The sequence below is a fragment of the Pleurodeles waltl genome, chromosome 10 (genome assembly GCF_031143425.1).
Source record: "Pleurodeles waltl isolate 20211129_DDA chromosome 10, aPleWal1.hap1.20221129, whole genome shotgun sequence".
Lineage (NCBI taxonomy): Eukaryota > Metazoa > Chordata > Amphibia > Caudata > Salamandridae > Pleurodeles > Pleurodeles waltl.
The window spans coordinates 19,152,356-19,168,888 of NC_090449.1; positions in this window are offsets into that span (position 1 = coordinate 19,152,356).

Here is a 16,533-nt window from a genome sequence, read left to right on the forward strand (position 1 = left end):
ACTCTCTCAATAGATTCACAGAGAAATTGCCCAGAGAGGACAGACAAGATTTCCAAGAAATCCTGCAAGAAGGATGCCTGGTATCCAACCAGGTTATCAGCGCGGCAGCAGATGGGGCGGATTTAGCTGCACATGGGTACGCGCATGGAATCTGTGCAAGGAGGTCCTCCTGGCTGAGGCTCACTGGCTTAAAGCAGGAAGCACAACAACGCATCCTGAATCTCCCATTCGCCGGGAACTCTCTTTTTGGTGCCCATGCAGACGAGGAAATGGCCCGCATGAAGACCGAGGTGGATACCATGAGGGCAGTGGGCCTGGAAAGAAAGAAAGATTTCAGAAGGAGGTACAGGCCTTATGACAGGCACCCTTTCCAGCAGAGGGTTCAAACCCCTCACTGGTCCCAAAGGTCACAGCAACTACAGGGACGCCCTCTTTTTCAGCGAAGGAACACAAGGGAGCGAGGGTCAAGTAGACCTCAGCAGTCCACTCCGAAAGCACCCACCAAACAATGAGATCTCGCTTCCCTCGACACTGTACACCACTCCGGTGGGGGGAAGTATTACAGCTTATCTTCACGAGTGACACTCTATCACAAGAAACAAATGGGTGCTCAATATTGTCGAACATGGCTACTCTCTTCTTTTCAAACAGCTTCCACCACACTTGCCACCAACCAAAGGCAATCCATCTCATCTCAGCCTGCTGCGCAAAGAGGCTCTCGCCCTCCTACAAAAGAATGCCATAGAAAAGGTTCCACCTGCGCACAGAGGAAAGGAGGTTCACTCCCTTTACTTTCTGGTGGCGAAGAAGGGTCGAGAGGGCGTTTTCAGGCCAATTCTGGACCTACGGCTGCTGAACAAATACATAAGGAAACAGAAGTTCAGGATGCTAGCGCTTCACCAGATTTTCCCTCAGCTACATCAGGGAGACTGGATGTGCTCCATCGACCTGCAGGATGCATATGTTCACATCCCAATAGCTCCAAAACATCGAAAATTCCTGCGCTTCCAAGTAGCGTTACAGCATTACCAGTTCAGAGTTCTGCCATTTGGTCTGAAATCTGCCCCACGCGTCTTCTCGAAATGTATGGCAGTGGTAGCGGCGCATCTTCGAAAACAAAAGATATTCATATATCCATACCTAGACGACTGGTTACTGAAGGCTTCTTCTCCGGAGCAGGCGAGAAGCCATCGGGACATTGTGCTCGGAGTTTGCGAGTCTCTAGGTCTTCAGGTCAATTACCAAAAGTCAACCTTGATTCCAACACAGAACCTTCACTACCTGGGAGCTATCATAAACACAGAACTCCAAAGAGTGTATCCTTCGGAGGAACGACTATCCTCAATAGACAGGAAGTGTCAGGACCTGTTGAGAGCCAACGCACCTACGGCACGTCAGGTGACATCGCTGCTGGGCTCCATGGCATCATGCATTTTTATTGTCCCAAATGCCAGACTCCACATGAGGCCCCTCCAAGAGGCATTGGAGAACAACTGGAGCCAAAGGACAGGTCGCTGGGAGGACAGAGCGCGACTACCGGCAGTAGCACTTCAGTCATTGAGATGGTGGATGCACAGACCTCACCTGTCAGTGGGTGCTCCGTTTCACCAGGTAGTTCCATCCGACACTCTGGTAACGGATGCGTCTCTTCAGGGATGGGGGGCTCATCTGGGTCCTTTTCAAGCTCAGGGCCTGTGGTCAGACAAGGAAAAGCAGTACCACATCAATCTGCTAGAACTCAGAGCGGTCCATCTGGCTCTCAAGTCTTTCATACCACTAATTCAGGGGAAAGCTCTCCTAATACAAACGGACAATACAACCACGATGTATTATTTGAACAAACAGGGGGGAACGAGATCCCTACCCCTATCTCGAGAGTCCCAAGCGATATGGCATTGGCTCCTGGCCAGAGGAATGTCACTTACAGCGGTTCACCTGCCAGGTCAACAGAACGTGGAAGCAGATTTTCTGAGCAGACACCTAGAGGACGCTCACGATTGGGTCCTACACGGCGAAGTCGCAGAATACATCTTCGCTCAATGGGGTCGGCCTCAACTTGACCTCTTCGCAGACGAAGTAAACAAGAAATGCCCAGACTTCGCATCCAGGTTCTACCGTCCGGGATCTCGAGGGAATGCCCTGTTGATCGACTGGTCAGGGATATTTCTCTACGCTTTTCCGCCGATTCCCCTCATACCGGCAGTGATCAACAAACTTTACAGATCCAGAACCAGAATGATTCTCATAGCGCCACAATGGCCCCGTCAATTCTGGTACACAGATCTCCTTAACCTATCGGAACAACCTCACAGGAGGCTGCCGTGCAGACCGGATCTTCTGAGCAGGATGGAGGGCAGGGTTCTGTATCCCAACCTACCCTCTCTGAGCTTGACAGCATGGCTCCTGAATTCCTGCAGTATGGGCACCTAGGGCTCTCGCAGGAGTGCATGAACATCTTGAAAGAGTCCAAACGCCCTTCCACGCGGCGTTCTTACGCTTTTAAGTGGAAGAGATTCTACATATGGTGCTGTCAACAAGGTCAGAATCCCATACGGGCTCAGGAGGATGTCATACTGTCCTATTTGCTTCATCTGGCAAAGTCCGGTCTGCAGGTATCATCTATTAAGGTACATTTGTCTGCTATTACAGCCTATCGCAAGTCACCTTCTCAGGAATCCTTCTTTACGAAACCTGTAGTAAAGGATTTCTTCGAAGGTTTGAAGAAAGTTTTTCCGCCCATTCGGAGACCTTCTCCTCCATGGGAACTGAACATAGTATTGGCAAAACTTATGGGCCCTCCTTTTGAACCTATACATAAGGCCTCTTTACAACACCTTACGTGGAAGACGGCTTTTTTAGTGGCCATTACTTCAGCGAGGAGGGTCAGCGAAATCCAGGCTTTGTCTTCCAAAGAACCGTACACGGTTTTTCATGACAATAGAGTGGTTCTGCGAACTCACCCATCTTTCCTTCCGAAGGTGGTGTCAGAATTCCATATCAATCAGACCATATCTTTACAGACTTTCTTTCCCAATCCGGAGACTCCGGCAGAGAAAGCTTTGCACTCCTTAGACTTGAAAAGAGTGCTGAAATTTTATCTGGATAAGACAAAATCGATTAGACACTCTAACCGCTTGTTTGTAAATTATGGTCATTTGATGACAGGAGAGGCAGCATCTAAACGAACGATATCAAGATGGATAGTTTCTTGTATTGTTAATACTTACCAGCTGGCTAATAAACAATTACTAGCGAGGCCTAAAGCGCATTCCACAAGGGGAAAAGCGGCTACTGCTGCCCTCCTTAACAATGGTCCAATATCTGAGATTTGTAAGGCTGCTACATGGAAGTCTGTACATACGTTTACTAGACATTACTGTTTAGACTCAGATGCAAGAGCGGATGCCCAAGTGGGGCAGTCCTCTCTAAGAAACTTATTTGCATAATACGTATCTATTCCTGCACTTCTATCGGACAGTCCGCAGAGTTTAGGGATGGGCTTGCTAATCTATTCAATGTTTATGACTATTGATGAGGATCCCCTGGAAGAGAAGGATAAGTTACTTACCTGTAAATCCTAGTTCTCTTCCAGGGGTATCCTCATCAAAGTCATAAACAACCCACCCTCCTCCCCGGACGCACGTCTCCTAGAAGTGCAGGACAGACTGTATCTTTAATCAGTTACACAGATTGTCACCGTAAAAAAGAACTGACCTAACTGTGAACCAACTGACACCTTTCCTTCACCCCTGAGGCATGGTGGGATACTGGAGGTGCTCAGGGTCTTAAAGGCACGGTGCCAAAGTTTTTATGGTTCTCCTGTGTTAACCTGCATGCAGCCTATTGGCTAAGAATGCTCCATTGTTTTTCAATGCAGTTTTTTCTCTTTTTCTCTAGAGTTTACTGCTGCTTACTTCCCTAAGCCCAGTTTTGGGGGCTTGGGTAGATATTTATTCTCTATTGTATATTGTAATTTTATAATATAAAAAAAAAAAAAAAAAGCTTCATAGAAATAAAGCATTTTAGCCTGTTTTTAACATTATAGCCTGCATTGCTGTTTTACACATGTATAATATGTGTGTATTTTATATATGCTCCGGGGTCCCCGCACAAGGGCGGGAATATTCAATGTTTATGACTTTGATGAGGATACCCCTGGAAGAGAACTAGGATTTACAGGTAAGTAACTTATCCTTCCCTGCTCTATCTGGCATTTGGATGCCTTGATAGAGAGGCCTGCTGCTTGCAAGGCCTTCAAAACCTTCTTCAGGTGGACCACGTGATCCTGCCAGCTGGAGCTAAAGACAGCAATATAGTCGAGATAAGCTGCACTAAAGGACTCCAAGCCAGCAAGGACTTGGGGCCAGATGTAGCAAGCAGTTTTGCCCATTCTGTGTCTATGGGAAAATGTGTTCGTACATATGGCCCTTGATTCACCAACGTTTGGAAGGTGGCAGGGGCATTCTTTAAACCAAAGGGCATAACAGTAAACTGATAATGCCCATCAGGTGTGGAGAATGCTGTCTTTTCTTTTGCTCCTGGTGCCATTTTGATTTGCCAGTACCCTGCTCTCAAGTCAAAGGTACTTAAGTATCTGGCAGCACCTAGTTTGTCCTTCAATTCATCTCAGTTCCCTCAGAGGGCAGAACTTCTTCCTGGGAAGAGAGGTTCTCTTTCTCTTGTTGTGTTGAAGCTGGTTCCCCAGTCTTCTTTCCTTTTCTCTTGGAGGGTTGGGCCCTTTTTCCAGGCTCCAACACCACTTTTTCACCCTGAGCCTTGCATTGTGCCCTTGTCTTGACACACACCAGTTCAGGGATACCCAGCATGGCTGCATGGGTTTTGAGTTCTACCTCAGCCCATGCTGAGGACTCCAGGTCATTTCCAAGCAAACAGTCTACAGGGATATTTGAGGAGACCACCACCTGTTTCAGGCCATTGACCCCTCCATACTCTAAAGTTACCATAGCCATGGGATGTACTTTAGTTTGATTGTCAGCGTTGGTGACTGGGTAAGTTTGTCCAGCCAGGTATTGACCAGGGGAAACCAGTTTCTCTGCCACCATGGTGACACTGGCACCTCTATCCCTCAGGCCTTCCACACTTTTCCCATTAATTAAGAGTTGCTGCCTGTATTTTTGCATATTAGGGGGGCAGGCAGCCAGCATGGCTAAATCCACCCCACCCTCAGAGACTAATGTAGCTTCAGTGTGAACCCTGATTTGTTCTGGGCACACTGTTGATCCCACTTGGAGACTGGCCATTCCAGTGTTAGCTGGAGTATAGTTAGAAGTGGAACCTTTCTTGGGACAGGCCTTGCCTCCAGTTTGGTGTCCTTGCTGATTACAGCTACGACACCAGGCCTTTTTGGGATCAAAGTTTTTACCCTTGTACCCAAAATTGGATTTTGAAGAGGATCTGGACCCTCCCTCCTGAGCAGGTTTTTGGGGCCCTATAGAAGACTCTTTACTTTTTCCCTTGGATCTCTCAACACTCTTCCCCTTCGGAGTCTTTGTGACCCCTTTATTTTGGTCACCCCCTGTGGGAATCTTGGTCACCCTAGTCTTGACCCAATGGTCCGCCTTCTTTCCCAATTCTTGGGGAGAAATTGGCCCTAGGTCTACCAGATGCTGATGCAGTTTATCATTAAAACAATTACTTAACAGGTGTTCTTTCACAAATAAATTGTACAGCCCATCATAATCATTTACACCACTGCCTTGAATCCAACCATCCAGTGTTTTTACTGAGTAGTCAACAAAATCAACCCAGGTCTGGCTCGAGGATTTTTGAGCCCCCCGAACCTAATTCTGTACTCCTCAGTTGAGAATCCAAAGCCCTCAATCAGGGTAGCCTTCATGAGGTCATAGGATTCTGCATCTTTTCCAGAGAGTGTGAGGAGTCTATCCCTACACTTTCCAAAGGAGAGCACCCCAGTGAGATCTGTTTACTTTTCTGGTTGCACTAGCCTTCTCAAAAGCTGTGAACCATTTTGTGATGTCATCACCATCTTCATATTTAGTTACAATCCCTTTTGGGATTTTCAATGTCAGGAGAATCTCTGACCCTATTTATGGATGGATTAAGGGACTAACACAAGGCCCTAGCAGGACTTTTAAAAATTTAGAAAAATAGCTAAAATTTCAAAAAACAGTTTCTAATGAAATTTTTTGGAATTTAGTTGTGTGAACAGGTATTGGCTGAGTAGACCAGCAAATGCAAAGTCTTGTACCCCACCGCTGATCCACCAATGTAGGAAGTTGGCTCTGTATGTACTATTTCAAAGTAAGAAATATCATGCACAGAGTCCAAGGGTTCCCCTTAGAGGTAAGATAGTGGCAAAAAGAGATAATTCTAAAGCTCTATTTTGTGTTAGTGTGGTCGAGCAGTAGGCTTATCAGAGGGTAGTGTTAGGCATTTGTGGTACACACACAGGCAATAAATGAGGAACACACACTCAAAGCCAAATCAGTCCAATAGGTTTTTATATAGAAAAATATATTTTCTTAGTTTATTTTAAGAACCACAGGTTCAAGATTTACAAATAATACTTTAAATGAAAGGTATTTCACTCAGGTATTCTAGGAACTTTGAATAATCACAATCGCATGTACAGTTTGACAAACATGCCAATAAGCTATTTTAAAAGTGGACACAGTGCAAAAATCAACAGTTCCTGGGGGAGGTAAGTAAATGTTAAGTTCACAGGTAAGTAAAACACTTACAGGGTTTAAAGTTGGGTCCACAGTAGCCCACCGTTGGGGGTTCAAGGCAACCCCAAAGTTACCACACTAGCAGCTCAAGGCCGGTCAGTTGCAGAGGTCAAAGTGGTGCCCAAAACACATATTCAATGGAAATAGGGGTGCCCCGGTTCCAGTCTGCCAGCAGGTAAGTACCCGCGACTTCTGAGGGCAGACCAGGGGGGTTTTGTAGGGCACTGGGGGGGACACAAGCAGGCACAGAAAGTACACCCTCAGCGGCACAGGGCCGGCCGGGTGCAGAGTGCAAACAGGCGTCGGGTTTTCAATAGGAACCAATGGGGAGACCCGGTGGTCTCTTTAACGATGCAGGCAGGCACAGGTGGGTCTCCTCGGGGTAGCAACCACCTGAGCTAGGCAGAGGGTCGCCTGTGGGTCGCTCCTGCACTGGAGTTCGGTTCCTTCAGGTCCTGGGGGCTGCGGGTGCAGTGTGGTTTCCAGGCGTCGGGTTCCTTGAAGCAGGCAGTCGCGGTCAGGGGGAGCCTCTGGATTTCCTCTGCAGGCGTCACTGTGGGTGCTCAGGGGGGTCAACTCTGGCTACTCACGGGCTCGCAGTCGCCAGGGAGTCTTCGCTGTAGTGTTAGTTTTCCACAGGTCGAGCTGGGGGTGTCGGGTGCAGAGTGGAAAGTCTCACGCTTCCAGCGGGAAACGTGTGGTCTTTAAAAGTTGCTTCTTTGTTTCCACAAGTTGCAGTTTCTTGAACAGGGCCGCTGTTCTCGGGAGCTTCTTGGTCCTTTTAGATGCAGGGTAGTCCTCTGAGGCTTCAGAGGCCGCTGGACCCTGTGGGATGCATCGCTGTTGCAGTTTTCTTCGAAGTAGGGAGACAGGCCGGTGGGGCTGGGGCCAAATCAGTTGTCGTCTCCGTCTTCACTGCAGGGCTTCAGGTCAGCAGTCCTTCTTCTTCTTTAGGTTGCAGGAATCTATCTTCCTCGTTTCTGGGAGCCTCTAAATACTCAATTTAGGGGTGTGTTAAGGTCTGGGAGGGCAGTTGCCAATGGCTACTGGCCCTGAGGGTGGCTACACCCTCTTTGTGCCTCCTCCCTGTGGGGAGGGGGGGCACATCCCTAATCCTATTGGGGGAATCCTCCATCTACAAGGTGGAGGATTTCTAAAAGTAAGAGTCACCTCAGCTCAGGACACCTTAGGGGCTGTCCTGACTGGGGGGTGACTCCTCCTTGTTTTTCTCATTATCTCCTACAGCTTTGCTGCCAAAAGTGTGGGCAGTGGCCGGAGGGGTGGGCATCTCCACTAGCTGGGATGCCCTGGGGCGCTGTAACAAAAGTGTTACAGTTCCTGCAGGGGGAGGTGAGAAGCACCTCCACCCAGTACAGGCTTTGTTCCTGGCCACAGAGTGACAAAGGCACTCTCCCCATGTGGCCAGCAACATGTCTGGTGTGTGGCAGGCTGGCAAAAACTAGTCAGTCCACACTGGAGTCGGGTATGTTTTCAGGGGGCATCTCTAAGATGCCCTCTGGGTGTATTTTTTACAATAAAGGGCACACTGGCATCAGTGTGCATTTATTGTGCTGAGAAGTTTGGTACCAAACTTCACAGTTTTTAGTGTAGCCATTATGGTGCTGTGGAGTTTATGTTTGACAGACTCCCAGACCATACACTCTTATGGCTACCCTGCACTTACAATGTCTAAGGTTTTGCTTAGACACTGTAGGGGCATAGTGCTCATGCACCTATGCCCTCACCTGTGGTATAGTGCACCCTGCCTTAGGGCTGTAAGGCCTGCTAGAGGGGTGACTTATCTATGCCATAGGCAGTGTGAGGTTGGCATGGCACTCTGAGGGGAGTGCCATGTCGACTTAGTCATTTTCTCCCCACCAGCACACACAAGCTGGCAAGCAGTGTGTATGTGCTGAGTGAAGGGTCCCCAGGGTGGCATAAGACATGCTGCAGCCCTTAGAGACCTTCCCTGGCATCAGGGCCCTTGGTACCAGGGGTACCAGTTACAAGGGACTTACCTGGGTGCCAGGGTTGTGCCAATTGTGGAGACAAAGGTACGGTTTAGGGAAAGAACACTGGTGCTGGGGCCTGGTTAGCAGGCCTCAGCACACTTTCAAATCATAACTTGGCATCAGCAAAGGCAAAAAGTCAGGTGGTCAACATGCCAAGGAATCATTTCCTTACATCTGTCTATTGTCATCTATCGCATATGGCGGTGGTCGATCATTCAGTAACCGATTAAGGAACTCATCATCGTCTGAGTCATCTACCTCTGACCAGGGCTTCCTAGCCTCTTTGTCTGTGGAAGGTCTTTTGCCAGGCTTACAAGTAGCTTTCCCCCTTTTGTCCTCACCTTCTTGAGCTATTGCTGGAAACAGCCTAACTCCATCTATTGTTTCTCTTCTCCAAACTCTCTGTGCACTATCCCACCTAGCCTCCGCTAGTGTCTTTTCTGCTTTTCTCATTCTCCTCTCAAATTTCTGTTGCTGTTGTCGTATTGCCATCAGCTCCCAAATCGCTAGTACTTCAAACTGTGCTGGCCTCAGGGGTGGCTTTAGGTCATTTAGCACCCTCTGCAAATTTTCCAAAATCCTCAAATTGAACGTTCTGTGCTCCGGAAACGCTAAGCACCCTTCCTTCTCTGTAGCTTTGCACCATTGCTTTAGCCAAAGACATGGCACGACCCCCTTTTCCTTCATTAAAGCATAAGCCGGTGTATCCTCTGGCGGTGTAACCTCCCCTACGCTTGCGGTAATATATACGTCTCCCCTCAAAGCACTCTTTAAAGCCTTGAAAAATGTCATTTTTGCGTCTTTTATTTTGTTCACAATCCAATCAAGCAATGACTTTAATTCCCAGAACTCTCTTCGCCTACCTTCTCAACCAATTGCCTCTAACGGACGGCCGCCAATCCTTGTGCGACCCTTCTCACTAACCAACCTATCCCAGCGCGGCTCCAATGACGTCACACTCACACACACTGCAGCTGACAAAGTCTTGCGGTTTGTCTTCCCACTCTAAATTCACGCAAACCAATGCAATAGATTGCGAGCACCAACAAAAACAAAACTCAAAATTTTGACGGTTTACTACGGGAAGGGGTAACACAATCGCTTCAGAACTTTACAGAGATTTTGCTTAGCCTCGGCCGCTACTCTCTCCTTCTCAGATCCTGCAATTGCAAGCAAAATTCGACCCACAAATTTTACTCTCAACTTGTCAATGGATTATTGTTCTAGTGCACTTTAGAACTCTCCAAATCTCCATCGAAGTTTTCATTCACTCACTTTGACTCAAACTTGACTCGTCAATTTCACCATCAACCTATTAAATCGTGCAAATTACAACATAAACCAAGTGTCTCATACACTTATCAATATACTCCGGTGTCTTAGACCACGCAGGGTCCATACATCATCAACAACCATGTGGACAATTTTTTTGCACAAAGCGCCACACTCACATGAAGTTCGCCGACTTCCCTACTCTCATACTGCGGAGTACGCCCACTCCTACTAAAACATCATCTGGCCTAAAATCCTCACAAACTCCACAATTCACCTGCGGTATGCGTAAGTTGTGCAAGCGCAAATTCTACTTCATTCATACTACCACTAGAACGTCGAGAACATACTCAAACTTACCTTAGCAAGCTCCGAGATTCCAGGAAAGTCATTTGGGACTTAGGGGCACATCGTCTCTAATTGAATAATAGTAATTTTTCCCAAACCCAATTTTCCTGATACACCTTGCTTACTTCCAAACCATGCCCATCAATTTCTACCAGACCTTTTGAACCATCAACTCTATCAAACCGTAGTGCCTCGTACTGGGGCACCAAAGGGCCAAACCATCCGCACTGCTACTAAAAAATGTTAGCGCGTCGGAACCTTAATAAGTAAACTTACAAGGGGACGCATTTAGGTCCATGAACCTTTGTACCACGTTCGGGGACTTCCCAGTACGAGATGTCTTTCTGGCATCACAAATCAATAGATCAATAGACCAACCAATAATCACAGTAACTAATCAGCAAGTCAGTTAATAACATTTAATAAGAATCAATAAGTTCAACACACCATGACCTTCCAGTCATGAATAACCAGGCCGATTTAATTAAGTGTTAGGATATTTATTTCCCTATTGGATACAATCTAATGTCATCTCAGTTAATCTCATTAGCAATCAGTCTCATTAGGAACTCATCTAATTAGCAACTAGAACACAGTTGATCAATGCATAAAGAATATTCATTCAGTATTTAGACACATCATTAATATAAAGCAACTTAGCAAAGTCCCATTAATACATGATTCAACAAAGCAAGGACTCAGTCATTTGTGTATTTGCGTCAGATATTTGTGAACACCTTAACTAACCTCAAATTAGCATTAGCATGTTGGGCTTCATGCAAAACATTTTAGTAAACACAAATTTGGAAACATCTAAGCTATGGTCTCTATCAAAATAGCAGTTGGTACCTAGAAAGAAAAGGCAAACAGACAATTACAATTTTTCATCTGTTACCAATCCAACAGATCAGCAAACAGCGTCAGTCTTCGTCCTCAGGACATCAGTCGATTCACCATCAGCAGAGATAGGATGAGGCAAAGTCTTCATATAGCATAGCTAAGGAATAGGACCTTCCCTCATATGGAGGAGTAGTTAGCACCAGGCAAAGAATGGGTAGAGGATGGTTTAAAGTAATAGGACAAAGCAAAAAGAGTGAAAAATCTCTGTGAGTGAGTGAAGTCTCTGTCTCTCTGCGTCTTTCTCCTTGGGTCACTCCGTTAAATCAAAACCACCTAATTAGCCCATAATTCCTCATTGGATAATAATTGGTGCAACGTTATCTCTGTCCGATAATTCTTCACGCATTTTTCCAGAATTTTCCACAAACCACAGTTCTCATGTCACAAATTGGTCTAGGTTATTGACGTCTTCATCGGTTGGAATGTCAGGTAAGAAAAGTTACACTTTGTGCTCCAGTCAGTGTCTCCATTGTTTTCTCCTACTTCAGCTAACCTTGCACCTGTTACAAATTACACTGTTGCATTCAGAAAGAACATGTCCTTGAGCAAGTCGGTTCTCATGAGAAAGAATTTACTACAGCTACCCGCACATAACTTCTGGAAAAGTACAGCTTTGCGTCCTTCAGAAAAACAGCACATTGCACATTGGAAAATGCAGTTTAATATGAGACCAGGCAGCTAGGCCCAGACCCTCGCTAAGCTAAGGCCCTTTAGTTAACAAGGAAACTCTTAATACATAACTCTAATTATGGTACATTAGTACAAATTCAAAACATTATTGCACAATAAATTCAGGATTAACAGCTTTCAGTAGTCTTCGTATACATTGGTAGCCACTCCCCGTGGGCACATTTCAAACGTGTGCATTGTTTTCTGTGTTAACACATTTTCTATGTAGCTTCATCACCCAATAGATTGCAAGCTTTTCATGTTAATATTGCTTTTAAAAGACACACTCCAACACAGCCCAAATCGGTATTTCGGGCTGTTAAGAAATGCCTTTTCTTATGTACAAAGGACTTTAAGGAATATTTCTATCCTGTAGAAATCACAATTTGCAAGTCCCAGAATAGGAAATCGCAAATAAGGATTTCCTATTTGAGATTCCTATTCTGATGTACAAAGGATTTCCTAAATGCGACTCGGGCATTTAGGAGATGCAATTACCATCGGTGGTAACCAGGTGCAATTTAAAAAAAAAGTACCTTAGGGTGCTTTTAATTTAATTTCAATAGAGCACACACATGCCCTTTAGGCATGTGTGTGCTCTACAGGTGCACCCCTATTTTTCGGGGGCACCAAGGAGGGCCTTTTGTCCTTTGCCATCCCTGGTTTTGCATTTCCTAAATAGCGATTTCTTAATAAGAAATCACTATTTATGAATTGCAAAACCGGCCCATTGACTGAAATGCAATGGGATTTCTTAGTACCGATTTCATAATAGCGATTTGTTCTTGGTAGGAATCTCTATTAAGACATTGGTATCTTTGTACATAGCATTTTGCATTTCTTGAATAGCAATTTCTATGAAGTCGCTATTTAGGAAATGCAAAAATGCAGTTTTGCACATCTAGTCCTTAAGTGGCCTCTAATGACATTACCACTATGGACTCTGACATCCTTTATATGTTTTCAATACAACCAAAGAATAGTCTGATATTTAGTTTTGTCCCTCTGTTGGGCATTAACCCAAACTAGTCTAGATGCATCAGGTTTGTTATTAACCTTCTTAGCCTGTTTGCCAGTAGATTTGCAATGATTTTACTTTCCACATTGAGCAATGAGACAGTCTATACTGTATAAGGCACAATCACTTGCCTTCATTTAATATGGTTATTATGCTCCTGGGCAGAGATATTTTGAGGCCTGGGCAAAGTGGCTCTGGCACAGGGCCCCATCCTTTTAGGGGGCCCTGATTGACCCAGATATGTTCTGCAGAGAGTCTTGTCGTGATGACCTTCAATATTTCTTAAACGGATTGTTTAAAATATTGTTTCTTTTTTAAAAAAAATTGTTTATGTGAGTGATTTGTGAGAGTCAATTACAGACATTTTGCAGAGAATGGTTGTGTTTAGGTTTCATGCAACATCCATAAAAATGTTTATTTTAGTTTAAAACGGGAGCTCAAAAATGAGAGGGTGTTGCAATATTGAAAACTTACGTCACGATCCCTGAATATTACATGTAGACACATTTAGAATTTTGGTGAGTATGTTTGTCACTGTCGGTGACCTGGCCAAAGAGGGCATAAGAGAGCTGAAACGAGATCATAAATTCAAAGCTGTTCCGAGCAAGGGCCCCCAAAATACATTCTGCTCCCGGCCCCCAGCATCCTTAAGATATCCCTGCTCCTGGTGGAGGACCTCACTCTCACACACCTCATTGAACATCCTTTGCATGTTTAGGGCGAGAATACTAGCCTGGATGCTTTACCTGATTGCATATGTCTTATGGCCTTAGTTGTCTATCCTTCGCTAATATGTGCGTCTAATTCCTGTGCTCTCTCCGATGAGAGTGCAGACATATTGTGATCCTTACGGAATTCCTCAACAATTTACCCATCTCCTCTAATCGCCTGGCATGTGTTCGAATGCAATTCTTGCTCCCAGTTTCAACTGTGCTCTCTTTTACCCAGTAATGCCAGAATATTTCTGGCTTTGATGCTCACTTCATACAACCTAAGGTGGGTGGCTACGACTGTCGCTCTGCCTGCATTTTCCACCAGATCTCAATATTCTCTCTGTTTTAGTCGTAATGTGTGCCCTTCCTTTGTATCATCAGTCAAACATTTGCTTTCTTCGACCTGCATTATTTCCTGCTCCGGTTTATTGGCCTGCACTCTACTTAGTTTTTTAGCCCGTGTAATCAGGAAATAATTCGAGAGCCCCTGGCCAGAATCCTGGCATCTCGGAAAAGGTCCAACTGCGCATGGTCTGTCAGAAAATAGTCAATATGTGAAAAGGTGCAGTGTGCACTCCACTGAAAGTTGTATTGCCTCGTCTCTGGGTTCTCTGAGCACCAGGTGTTGGTTCAGCTCATCTCTCAGCCTAGCCTTCAGGTCTCCTCCCCTGAACCAAGAATTCCAGAGGTAGCTGCAACAACATCGTTCCAGTGCCTCCATAGCTGATGCGTTCAGCTTGGGAGGTCTGTATACAGAGTATATATTGAGTCTCGTGACATCACATAGTATCATGTATGCTACATACCCCCCTGTGTCTGTCACGGCTGCTGAGGGAGATATGGCGCCACTTTCTTAATTAGCAGTCCAACTCTTCTTGAGTCAGCGGTATAGCCAGAATGGGCAAATAGTTTGTACCCACGCCTATCCTGCACCTTGCTGTTACCCTCTAGGTGGGTCCCCTGTAGTATTGCGATATCCAGTTCCTGCCTCTTAAGGTACTGTGCTACTATACCTCTCTTGACCCTTCTCCGTTACCCATTATTTTATGACATGAGTTTTACCTTGGATCTCTCTTGCGTTTTGGAATTTCTGTTGTTTTCATTGATGTGCATTTATCCCGGTCCGCCCCATTTAACAGTGCAGGATATGTTAAGTGCAAAGATGACGGCTATTGTCGCATGAGCCTGAGGTGACCGTGTCTGACAAAAGTGTGTCCTGCAACTGACAACCCTCAACTACGGCTCTCTTTGCCTCCCTGTATTTAAGGTGTAGGACCACCTGCTTTTCCCAGCTTGCTGAGTGCCTGTCGCACTTTGTAATGCATAAACCACAATTAAAGCGTGTCTAGCCGTTTGTTGACTTCTACTCCTTTGATCGTTATCCCCTTTAGTCAGCGTGTGCAACCAATACACTTTAATCATCATTATTTGCTGCATTTATCGGCTTTTTGAGAGCCAGTCCCATGTTAAATTCTTTTGTAGAAAAAGGGCACTTTTTACATGATCACCTCCTAAATGTGGACTGATGCTCCTGTTTTGTTTACTCTGAATACACTGGGTCATGCTGTCCGGCCCCTACTGCATATGCTCAGACCCTTAAAAGTGTATATCTTCAATTGGATTACCCCTATTGCCATACTTAGCCTACTTGTAAGTCCCTAGTAGATGGTTCCCTGGGTACCTAGGGCCTGTAAGTTCAAGGTCACCAGTGGACTGCAACACTAGATGTGTCACTACTGGTGTGATAGCTTTAAGTCCGCCTCTGCAGCCTAGAAACATGACTGTTTCACACCGCCGTTGTGACCTGTTCCAACCACCTTTCTTTCATCTATCTGTTAGTTACTTTTAAAGAAGGTCTTAAAGCTCATAGGGCAGAGTGCATGCTAGGGAAAAGAAGAGCACATATGTCAAGTTTTTTTTACATATTCTAGCAGTAAATAGACAACGGCGTGCTTGTTTTTACTGTTAAAAAGCCAGCATTCTCATAGGATATCTTAGAGTGGAATCTTTACCTCTCTCAAGTGCCAACTTGGGACCAGTTAGAAAAATAATTTAAGGATGCAAGTTAATTGTAGCACAAAACATGACAAGATGTGTAAGAATAGGACATTGTAGGATAGCTGGGTGCCCCTATCTACAGGATATGATGTCACAATTGGTAGAGCTATCTGTGGGTACCTGTGAGGAAATGGGTTGTATTATATTGTGTGGTTGTGCAACAACTTTGTGTAATACACTTACCAACCCTTTTAAGACCGGTAGGTTTCGTTTGTTAAACTGTCTAGCTCAATCCTAGGTAACTGTGGCACTGGGCATCAAGGCATAAACAAAGTGTAAAGCATATAAACAGCACTAAAACATTTAGAGAGGAAATCAACAAGATACTAAAGAAATCCGACACCCGACATCCGGCAGTGGCACCAAGCACAGTGGCTCTGAGCACAGTGGCGCCGAACACAGTGGCACAGAGTAGATTGTTTCAGAGTAGAGTGGAGTGGTGCATGGTGGAGTACAGTGGGGTGGAGTACGGTGGCATAGAGTGTAGCGGTGCACAGTAGAATAGAGAGTCCTAGAGTGGATTGGCATAGAGTGCAATGGCATAGAGTGGAGTAGTACAGAGTACAGTTCATTGGCTTAGAGTGCAGTGGCATAGAATATGTGTTGCAGAGTAGAGTGGTATAGAGTGGAATGGTGCAGTGGAGTGGTGTAGAGTGCTGTGGCAAAGAGTGCAATGGCGATGAGTGCAGTGGTGCATAATAGAGTAGAGTGGGATAGAGTGCATCGGCATAGAGTAGAGTGGTGTAGAGAAGAGAGATGTAAAGTGGAGTGGTGCAGAGTGCATTTTCAAAGTGTGGAGGGGCATGGAGTGGGGTAGTGTGGAGTGATGCAGA